We start from the raw sequence: 12409 nt of genomic DNA on the forward strand, positions 1-12409 counted from the left end.
AGAGGGAACGGTCAGATAAGGACAAGATTGCTGTCTATAGATTAAGCAGGGGTCGAGAAACRAAGGTTCTCCAAGAATTTTCTGTGAACTCGTATCAGTTACTTCCAATTTAAACTTCCTCTAGATTTTGATTTCTTAAATCAGCGTGAAGCTGAAACACAATGGCAGGGGGGAAGGGAGGAGAAGTTCAGAAGCTCAAAAGAAATAAAATTTATTAAGAATGTCACTTTGAATCTTCCAGGTTGGAAGAAAAGCATCTTTACACTAGAATACTGATAATATCAGATAAGGAAAGAGGTGTTGCATGTGTTAATTAGGCTATGGAAAGATCTCACCTGAGTTTGTGAAAAGCATGMCATATACGTGGGAGGCCCTGTAAGTGCCAGACTATTTCTGTCCACTTAATTTTATTTAACACACAATTATCAGCTAGTGTTTTGGTTCTGTAGGCTTCTGGTTTGTTGTTCTTTTCCACTGATTATGTACCTTATAAATTGCAGGAGGAAATGATCTTTGATAGATGATTGCAATCAAGATGATAATATATAATTTTGATTAATCAAGGGAGTTTGATTAATTTTGACGTTGAACTTAGAATAATCCTGTGCTGAAAGAAAGAGTTGTTTACTGCCATTCAAGATGAGTAGTAATATAGATTTAGGGGAATGCTTGTTTACAACGCCTCCAAACATTGAGCTGTAGCTTTCTGTCTGATACTTTCTCTGGAAAAGGTAAACAAGCCACAATACTGTAGAGAGTGAATTCAACATCAGTGATATATTTATGCGTGGATATATCATATTATCATATTCTGTGCTTGTATGTTGCCTGCGATCTCTGGAATACCACTTATATACACACACATACACATATGCGTTCCACTAATGGATTTCTGTGATTCCTACATTCGGTGGCTTTCTTGTTTCTTTTTTTGCGTGCTACCTATGGTGCCATTACCACAAAAATCACCCAAGCAGAAGTCTTGTGGATCTTATGGGAGGAAGGGAGCTGGAAACTGTTCAGYGACAGATCCTATAAAACCTGAAAAAGCTGCATTGCCAATATTTTCTTTTGWCAGGCTAGACTCTACTAACAAATTGAACCGTAGGACTCTTTCGGKTACTAAATACCTGCTTTTCTTTACTGAATTTAACTGTAGCATTGTTGTATGTATTCTAAACAGTTGACAGCATTTGTCTCTGATAGCAGTCCAGAATTATGTTCTGCAGACCATTATTATTTTACTGTATGCATATAACAGTTATTTTAACTGGAAGTCAGTTCTGTTCTCTACATTCATTTGTGCAGAGCTTCCTGAATTTCAGTAACATTTTCTAAGGACTTTTTGAGTTTCTATATAGCTCAAATAGAGCATCTCTCTGACACTTTTTTCTATTAATTAACATGACTTTTTTTTCCCTTTCATAAATAAGAAAGCTACACAAAGTATGAGAATCATGAGAAACAATATCAGACCATGCACATTGCATATAATCAAAAATGTTTTTAAAAGATGAGCAGAATCCACAGCATTGATGTGCCAATGACCATTGCCTAAATCAAACCAAGTAATTCTGGCAATCATATTAATTAATGGATATTCAAATCAGACAGTGGAGATACTCAGCTTCAGAGCTGACTCAGGTTGTGATGAAGATAAGAAATAGAATTTTAATTATAGCACATCTTAAACTCACATTATAGATTATTTATTTGCTCCTGTATTCCCCTGAACTACTTATATGGTAATAATTAACTTTATGTAAAAGAGATGTATTCCGGTGCCAAGCAGAGTCTCATCTCTCTACGACAAGATGCTTATAATGCATTTTATTCTGTTTTACKCATCTAGATGTTGTTTTCTACTGTAAATTTAAAGTAGAATTGACAGGGTTACAGAGGCTCTGAAAAGTGATAAAGATACCTTTCAATCACTTTCTGTGCATGCCTGGATGAATGCAGAGCACTGAGCATCTGTTTTAAACCAGAGAGAAACATGAAGGCTATTATAAAAGCACCACCTAATGCTCCCTTCTGGCCTCAGCATTTGGTCTAGCATAKAGACATTCTCATCTCTATTAAACATAGCTAGGAAAAGTGTGCTGGAAATCTGTCATGGTAATATTACCATTTATAATTATGACTTAGTGAAAAATTGCTATGTAGTATGCATAAAAGCTAGCACATAGTGACAAATTGAAGTGTGTCTTCCATGCCATTGGTCCACGTGTAGCCAAACACTGAATGTCAAATATAAGATGAACCACAGACGTGATATATGAAATGCCTTGCATGATTTATTACTATTGTAATCACAGTCAGGAGCATTCCAGCCGCAGTAGGTAAGAAACACTTCAAACTGTTGAGATGAAGCTCATAAGAATAAACACTAATTTGCTCACAGTTTTGCCTGCAACCCCTGCATGTAAATACAGATATAAGCAGTGGAGGAAAAAAAAAGAATCTACAGAATTAAACATTGTTTTGAATGCCTGTTTGTGGCCYTATTTCAGAAGCTTGCTTACATTTCTGCCTAGGCTTGGGTGCTGTACCTTGATGTGATGGTGGCTATAATCAGTGTTCAGTACTGAAATAAACTCCCTCRTATTCCAGGGTCTCCATCAGTGCTTACACTTGGAGTAATGTGGGCTCTCTGAAATGCTCTTCAGTACAAGACAGAACACGGACTGGTGAATAGAATACACAGATAAACCAGAGAACAACGTTCTAAGTTAGATCTAAGCACAAATGTCACATTTTTATTCTAGTTTCAAAAAAGTTTTATCAATAATTTTTATGATCTGTAAAGATTAAAATTATGTTTTGAATAAGACATTTGAATATTAAAACCAGGAGCTTAAATAATGTCTAGTTTTTTGATGAGCAAACCAGGATAGTGGGAATATTTTACAACTCTGTATACTCAGACATATTCTAAAGCTGGTGTCTCAGTCTTTGTTCCTTTTAATTAGTAAAGTAGACAAGGAAGTTAAAGTGAATTGATTTAAGAATATATCAGTAGACAAACAATTACTGCACAATAGGAACTGTACAATGAGGCTACATTTATCTATAAAAATCTTTTCTCAAGACAAAAAAAGGCACTTTTTGTTTTTTCATTCCACCAGGGAAGATCAATATTGTTCTAAATCAAAATTGATGTGTAACTGTTTAATTCAAACATTTTTAGTTCTATACTCTGAGATTTAAATCTGGTTCAGGTAACATTTAAAAGCATTGTATCTTTTTTCTTTCCTTCAACAGCTGCTGATTCATACAGCAACATACAAACCATGCTGCCAGCATTCTCTGTATAGTCTGGTATAGAAGGAATTTTTCTTGCTTTAGCAAGAAAAAATTCTACTTTCTACTGTTTGAAGAAGTTTGAATGTTTGCTTTTCTTTCATCTAAAAGCTATCGGCGTATCATGTCTCTGATCATTCAAGTAACCTGATATCAAAACATTATCATTTTTTTAATCAACATATCAAATCTGTTTCAGGTTCACTTATTCTTTTTTGTGTGCTCACCAGGCTTCTAAAATAAACATTTCTGCTTATGAATCCAAATACTTCCTAATTTAAAAGGAAGAAAATAAGCTGTATGTGATATGACACCTAAAAGGGTCCAAGATCCCTTTGCTAGTGAAATGGACTGTCTTGGAAAGTACAGAAATYAACACAAACACTTACAGGGGCATTCTAGACCTATAAACTACTCACAGGGCATGGAAAGCTTTTCTTCTAAGAATGCCCAAATGAATTATAAAAGAATACATTATTTTTATGTTCTCATGACCCATTAAATTTTTTTAATGCAGTATTCTTTTGAACAAGTAAGTTTGGAAAGTACCAAAGAACTAGTAAAAGCTGCAATTTTCACCAAAAGSAGAGCTTGTTGTTCATATATGTCCATTTCTATCATTCACTTACTAAATAGTATTAATCTTAGTTTTAAAATTATAGACTATGATTCTATTTATTATTCAGGCAGATGGACCTTTCAGCAAAATGGGGTTTGATAGAATGTTAGACACTTCATTCRTGCAGACGTTTCTGTTAGACTCTTGTCATTTAATATTGTACTTGTGAATCTTCCCTCCTTTCTTCTTGAGTGTTATCACAGATCCTGCCACTGACTATGCTGTTCTAATGCAGTATCCATGTGGCACTATTCTCAGKGAGGGACTGTAAATGCAAACTCAAAATTTTGAACTAAATATTGTAGAAGACTATGTAGAGCAAAATATGTCTTATGACATGCAATTGTCCAGTGAACTTAGAGTCTCAAAATAAGTGTTTGAGAAAGGACAAAAGAAATATCAYTTCCTCTTATTTTCTGAACATATATTGAGAGATTTAGTGAGAAACTTGTTCAGAACAACTGTAAACTAACACTTGTGCCCAAACTGGGATGTACAACCAGAACTCTCAAGAGTTCTTTTTGACATTTAAATCTCAAGGATAGTGTTTATTTTACCCTATAATATGCCAAAAAGATTTTATTTACTGGAAGCAAAGTCTTAATCTCCTTTTAAGGCCTGGAGCTGTCAGTGTGGTCTCACATCATGGCAAGGAGGAGGAGTGGTACTTTTACAGATGTACAGAAAGATACACACATTCCTTTGTATCCCAAAAATGCAGCACAGCCAGACTCTTCAGAGTTGTGCTCCTTCACAGTTACAGCAGTTATAAATCTGAAAAGGAGCCATGACCAGAATTTATGGCTTTGTCCTTACATGTAATGGTCGCTTACTAGTGGTAAGGAAGGGTGAAAGGTTTATTAGCCTCACAGTGCTGTCCTTACTGCCCCAAATAGTATAGCTTTCGTGCAGGGTGAGAGTTGCTCTTCATCTTAAYGTGAGTTGGAGATTATCCTACCACTAACAAGTTCTGACTCCTTCCTTGACCTTATAAATGGAAAAAGTTTTTAATTTTTCTTTTTTCSTCTCATTTTCACCTGTTTCCCTAATTTTTCCCACAGAGGAGTTGCATTAATAGATGGAAGTTTGTCCTTACACGTTTCCTATTCAGTTTTACAGGTCATGAGGTTGGAGTTATTCAGATCCTGTCAGCAATGGTACTTGTTTATCCAAGCTGAAATAGCTCTGGAACGTTTGTCACTGACAAATAATAAGTTCTAATGAGTTTATTATTGATTTTAATGTGTTTTCTTTTTGGAATTTGTTTTCATACACACACATTTTTGCAATGCAGTAACTCAAGGTACACCAGAGGGATCTATCTCTGTTCTGATAATTACCGAAATGCAAAAAACAAACAAACAAACAAAAAACTTGACCCAAAGTCCCTTTTAGAAGAAGGAACAGTAGCAGTAATATTTCTTGACTTTTGCCATCTAGGGCTTCTAGTCCTTGTTAGCAGAAGACCCTCCCTGAGCATATATACAGAGGTTATAATATGTTAAATAATCTTTCCCTGTAGACAAAAAATATGAGCTTGGATTTAACGTTCTAGATTACTGGCAACTGTATTTTGTGAATTTAAACATATCACTCGTTCATTGTTCACGTTCTAAAAGGTAGTAAGATACCCAGATTAGACTAAAATCAGATGCAGCTTAGTATATTGGCAGATGTCTACCTCAGGCATGTATGTTTTTATGTTCCTATGCAAATGTTGATAATTCATTTCATAAACCATTTAGGGATGTTAGAATTTCTGTGGCTAAAAGTCTCAACTTCACCTGCTTCAAAGATAGACAGCTGTTGGCTTTAAGTGTCAAAAGCAGCTGATGAGAAAAAAAAAGCAGCTTGAGAAAACATGGAACTGGCTGGAGGCTTCTCACCTGTTTAGGCAAAATTCAGATTTATTGCAGTGTCAGAGTAGGTTTTGGTAGGACAACATGRAGAAATGAAAAAGTCTGGGAGAAAGTAATGTAGTTTTCATGATCTGGTAGTAAGCCTCTGTCTTTGTTCTTTATTTCTCTCTATCTGTTCTACTATGTTGCCTGTGCAGCTACTTGTCRTCCTCTCCTTTGAATATGAAGCTATATACAATCTGAATTTATCAGAAAGACTCTTCTGTAAGAATTATTTTAATTCAGTTGCTCTGAATGTTTTCCATAGTAATACTTCTTATATTTTATTTTTATTGAAAAATCTAAACAAAATACTTTTGTATACATTTGCTTTTGATTACATTAATTGGCCAAAAGAATTTGATTTGCAGTCAGTCTAGTAAAATGCTACTGAACTTTTCTATCTGTGTATTACTTTACTTAAGTCAGGCTCTCATTTCTGCCTGTGAACTAGCCTGCTCAGAAGACAACATTTTTCATAGTGCAAACAGCAATAGACAGCTTTATAACACATCGTGGGGTATAATCCACTTCAGACACATTTTAGAGACAGAGGGTGTTCCAAGATGAAGGCTTTCATGGAACAATGTGGTAAACTCAATTAAGTGCCTAATTCAAAATGACATATTTCAATAAGTTTAACTAGAACAAGACTTCATCTGGAGTCTGTAACCTTAGAAAAGCATTTTACAGAATAAATCTAGCAAATCTGGGAGTTGTGGTGATTGTTTTTGTTCTTTCTTTTATAAGATTCAAGGTATCAGATTCCGAACAAGACACTGAAGTGCCAAACTAGATGTGGACAATACTTGTTTTAAAACTCTAAATATCATACCCTTTAAAGTTTTTCTAATCCAGAGCAAAAGAGTAATATTTCTGTCTATACAATGTACAGTCAATTTAAAGCCATTGCCTGGACTATAGGTGGCAGTAAGTGTTTAAGTATGAATATATCTAAGCAGCTCTTGTCAGGAAAGTGCAGGAGGAAGAGTGCACTTGATCCTTGGTTGTTCTAGTTCARCAAGTCAAGATCAAATAACACATCTTTTGACTATATGAAGGCAAACTTGAATTTAAAAAGGCTGTACTAATTGTAGTAAAGCAATATTAAGGAAACAATCTGAAAATGAGACAAGTTTATCTCCTAAAGTAACTGTAATATTACAAACAATGCTGTGGAACAGAAAAAGTCTCAGTATATAGTCTGTTCTTCTGAGTTCTGATTGCTGTTTCTAGGCAGCTTATAAAAAGGAAATATGAATGAACTTGTTAATGGATCCATTTCTATACAGCCATATATAAGCTCCAATGTTTTTCTGATCTTTTTTGGATTTGTTTATTTTACTAAAATAAACAGAGGTTAATAACTGCTTTTAATTGCAAATACTTGAGGCTAAGTATGATTCAAACTTTCAAGAGATTAGGAAAATGAGGACACTGTTTTTAGAAGTTAAATAAGCTGAAAAGGCAAGGAGGAACCCCCCCCCAAATAAAAATGTTATTTTTAAAAAATAAATTGGAAAATATTTTTTAGGAAAACCTTAAAATGAAAAGAATTATAAAGCAATAAAACGTGAAGATCTTGTAACTTACCCTGAAACAAGTTAGTTGAGGATAYTTAATGCTTGCAATTTGACTGGCTGATATATTTCCAGACCCAAGAACTTGTGACAGAAAAAATATTATAAACTTATACAAGATCTGCTAGAAAATTATTTACATCACACACCACTGTTTGCCATCTGAAATAATTATGTATTTTCTTTTCTGTAGCACCCTTTACTACATCTGACTGATGGACTTTGAGGTAGGAAATGGTTAAAAGACTTATGTAGTGAAACCACCCAGTGGAAAAAGTAGTAAAAGAGCAGCTGGATCCACTGGCTATACCAAGACTCGTATTAGACTTAAACAGGGACAAGCAGAGCTCTTAGACTTCCTTCTCACTTTTGAAGCTAGACCTTAACATCTAGAAGCCCAGAGATAGGGTGAACAAAGGACGAATTCTAGTTAGTAATGATCAAGTAATGTGTTATTCCCCACATGCCCCCATCCTTTTTCCTCTCTCTTTGTTTCTTTCCTTTTTTTTTTTTTTTTTTTTTTTTTTTTCCTCATTAGTCAAGTCTTTACCTCAGAAGATGCCTCAGAAGATGATTCTTTTTTTCTACTGGTTGGTCATAGAAAATGTCAACCAGAAGGACAGGCAGAGATGTTATCAGATTTTAGGAACAGAAGCAAGACAGCTACTTTTAAAAAATATTTAAAGATGTGTTGTTACCTTCTCCTCTTCCTTTCTGCAGACCTTGAATTAAATGTGCTAGAAGTAAAGAATTACTGCTACAAAACTCTGAATTTTGAAGTCATTTTATAAGCTTTGTTATGGTGCTTGCTTTTGCTGAGGCATGAGTGAACACATCTGCACACTTATCATGCTAAGCTTGTGCAAAATTAGACAGAGATGCAATTTTTAGAAGGAGGTCAGCCTATTACCCCAACCAAAAGACAGTATTTCTTCTTCTCTACTAATACGTGCTTAACTATGACACAATACTTACAATGCTGTAACTAATCTTCTTAAATAATCAGATATCATTATGAGAAAGAGATTGTTATCTTAGACTTTTCTGGGTAATACTGTATCTTTTTAGTGGCAGCACAAAAAAAGTGATGATTAGACATATGAAAATAGCTATGGTGGAATTTTTTCTCTCTAGAAGGAAATGACCTTGAATTCAAGTGCTACAGGGGTAGCATTTCATTACTGAAAGGCTGCGTCTTTTGAGTTACAATTTTCCTATATAAAGGGAGTATCTATCTCACAAAACTTTTGTTATAAAAGTCATGTCATTTCTCTTAGACTTTCATTGCTCTAATGACTGGAAGGTTTCTCATTAACAACCAACTACGTTCACGTTCAGTTTAAAGCAAAAAGGTTTTGTATCATTGTTATGCCACATGTGAAAGAAACTTTTCTCCTAGATGTTATTTGACATCCCCTTGTCCCCCAAATATTTTTGCAAAGAGACTGATTCCTTAGTCTTCATTTTACAAGATTAATGAGCCATGTCTTGTATCAGCTACTCTCCATGGACCATTTTAAGAGTCTTTTCTAAGCATGCACTAAATTAATTMCCTTTTCCCAAATGTAAAAAGATTGAATACAGTATTCCATAGACATTCTTATCAATGCATTATGTAATATAATTAATAATTTCCTTCCTTTTGTGGAAGTATCTTTCTACTTGCACTACAAAATGCATGATGTGTCTTGGGCTTATGCTTACCTTTGGTGTGGTGCCTGACAGTTAGCATGTGATTGACTGATAYCCTCAGGTTTCTTTCCAGYGCTTTCACTTCCAGTTCYTCATCTCATAGCAATAACTTATCTTTGCTGYCTCCAAGTGCTGGACACTGCATGCAGTATCATTACATTTCRTTCTTTACCTCTGCAATATMATTGAGTCATCTCAAAGTTATCTAGTTGTTTTTGATAATGTTCCTTAGTGTAAACTTTRGCATATTTTGTTAATATTCCTCGTTTTTATGTGCAAACATAAATGGAAATATGATAAAAGTCAGGACTTCAAAGAGGGTGTCTGTAGATAGAAAGTAAAGATCTTGTGGTACAGRTAAGATGGTGATATCACAGATGCCATGACAAACCAAGTAGAAGAGTTGTATGAACTGATATATAACCACACTACTTCAGCAAAGGCCTTGCATGAATTTTATTTCAGCAAATGAAATCAATAGTTCATTCAAATCAATATCACAGAAGATTTTAATAAATAATACTTTCTCACATTGAATTTTTCATTTGAATTCTCTTTAAAATAGAGAAGAATATATTCACCTTTCCTTACTGTTTCTGCTATTCAATTAACTTCTTGAGTCCAGGCCAAGAGATCAGCTTGCAGGTCATTTCTATCATTTTTTTCACACAACTTTAGCYGGTGTTCTAACTAAATTAGAGAGAGCCCCTGCCACATGCACTTGTTTTCTGTGAAAATGTTTATTACATTTTAATCTAATTGGGGTGAGGCCTAAGAAATTATTATATCTAGAAACWGAGGATTTAAATGTAGTCTTTTAATATTAATAATTTTATCATAAAAAAAGTTTCTGAAAATGAATATTTTGATGTTTCAGAAAGAAATACAATCTCTTAGTTCTGTAAAAGACATAATTGTTTGAAAAAGSCTCAGCTTGGAGTTCTGATTCACCAGCCATCATTAAGGGCATGACAGTTTATTACCAGAACGTCAAGATTCAAGGCAATGCAATGGTTGAAAGCGTAAATGTATTAGTCGGATATAAACAAGAAAATAGCACATAATAAGCTTCTATTACCTGTTTAGTTGGCATTACTATAACAGTCTCTATACAATTTTGCCATCAATCATTTAAAGAACATATTGATAAGTCAAGCTCACAGATGAGGTCACCAAATAGATTCCATTAAGCYTTTCAAAGACAAATTTTAGTCTCCACTTGTAAACCTATGTAATAAACAAAATGTTGATATCACTCAGTTGTCCAACAGCTGCAAATTATGAYTCTGAGTTCTAGCATCACCTCAACTTTAAAGAATGAGAATATTTTAGCACTAGGAAAGCTGGCACTGCCAATTRTGATTTCAAACCAAAAAAACCCTTTCTTTTCAAATAAATCCAGTACTTTTCTCTGCCTTCAGAATAGAAGTCACCTTTCTGTATATTTTTTGATGGATACTCCTGAATTACAAACTACACACGCTAGGCAAAAGTGTTGACAGGTACAGACTGGAAATTATAAAGCAGTGTTAACTTATAAAATGGACAACTTGGCTTACCTGTGTTTGGTGTTTCCTTATGAATTTAAGAAACGGAGCCTTTTATCTTTTTTTTTCCTGATTTAAACTCTAATAAAAATTTACCACAACTTTCAATGAATTTGGGGATTTTAAAGGAAATTAGGGTGCTCAGCTGTTCATGGATCAGGCAGATGTTATTTTATTCATTTGCCACTGTATTGAATGATTCACCACTCCTTTTTCTCATTGTAAAACATTTTAAGTATAAAAGGCATCTTACTGAAGCAAATTCTTGACTTCATCTTAATGTGAACTTAGTGCTTGGGTCAATTTGTGATCACGATAACCTCAAGATATTTCAATATCACCCAATGCCTAGCTGCTTTTTATAGAATTATTCATATTGAGTGGTAGATAGCTCATTCAGGTACATTCTTTGTTTAAAAAAAGGTGCATTACARTTGCTGTTGATGCAGTTTCTCAGTAAACAAATCATTGCTTTGAAAAATAAAGTCCTTTGTGACTCTGCTTGTCAAASAGGAGGTAGGAAACAAGACTATAAAATTATTTATGAACACTTATTAGGAGTCGTATTCTGTATGAGGCTGAGCTGCTGCTGCTAAAACAGAAAACTACTAAATTGCAGTTGCTTAGGAAGAAATTAGATTCTACRAAACATAACAGTATATCTGCATTATTTTAATAAATACAAAATAAGAATTCCTTATGGTGAATGAAGATTGCAGACTCACTCAACTTATGATTTAGAAYTGGTAATTCTAACAATGACTAGTTTAGTGATTAAATGCAGTCACTTGTGATGCCTATATAATGATAACCATWTTAAGTTTTTGCATAAATTTAGGAAAAGACTCTAGTGTGCTGCTACTTAGGATTTCTTTGAATRCATGTGCCTGTCTTTTGGTAGTAAAAATACACTTGTTCAGTAATAAAAWTGACATCATTAATTATAGTACTTATATTCATACAACCAATTGAAACAGAGCAAAAGTGGGCAAATCAACTTACAAAATATAAGTTCTGATCTAAAATCTCATAGATGAAATTACTTTTKTTCATTTTGAAAATACCATACTTCTTGATTAAAACAAATAAACAAGCCTGAAGTCTAGATATTGCTAGAATTGTGTTTAGCAATGGGGCAAGGAAACATTTACAGGAGGAGATCTAAATATCTTGCTTTCTCTAATGATTCCTTTCACCTACCACTCTGAAATTCTGCACAACCCAGTTTAAAACAGCAAGAGTAGAAAAGSTCACTGGAGGGAGTTATTTTATATGCCTTTCAGAACTAAGGTAATTTTGGTGATTATGGACAAGTTCGTAGGCTTCTTTAAGCTTTTGCATGATAAATGAACCATAAAATGAAACCAACTCTCTGGATCACTTTTTCGTCATAACATAGATGTGATAAGAGATATAATAACTGAAATACAAATTGGACACAGACAGAGGAAATCCATAAAAGCTACTTGAACAGCAGTTGTCAGGACATTAAAAGTTTTAATACCTCTCCAAGTGAAATATCTTCTGCTGGGACATAGATGGGCAAGTAAAATAATTGCACAGTGTGAAATCATGGGGTCCTCAAAAATGGTCCCCAAAGTAGCTTTGAAGCATCGTTGACGAGATAGGAGCAAACTGTAATCGCTGTGATACTTCACCAAACAGTAATTTGAATGTTATGGAAATGATGTGGACACTCCAAAGCAGTCTCAGAGGTAGACCACAGTAGACTTTTCAGAATCTTGTACTAGGAAAAGACCCTCCCCCCCC

The sequence above is a fragment of the Rhea americana genome, unplaced genomic scaffold (assembly GCF_003343005.1).
Source record: "Rhea americana isolate MKP2758 unplaced genomic scaffold, rheAme1 scaffold_72, whole genome shotgun sequence".
NCBI classification, from domain to species: Eukaryota; Metazoa; Chordata; class Aves; order Rheiformes; family Rheidae; genus Rhea; species Rhea americana.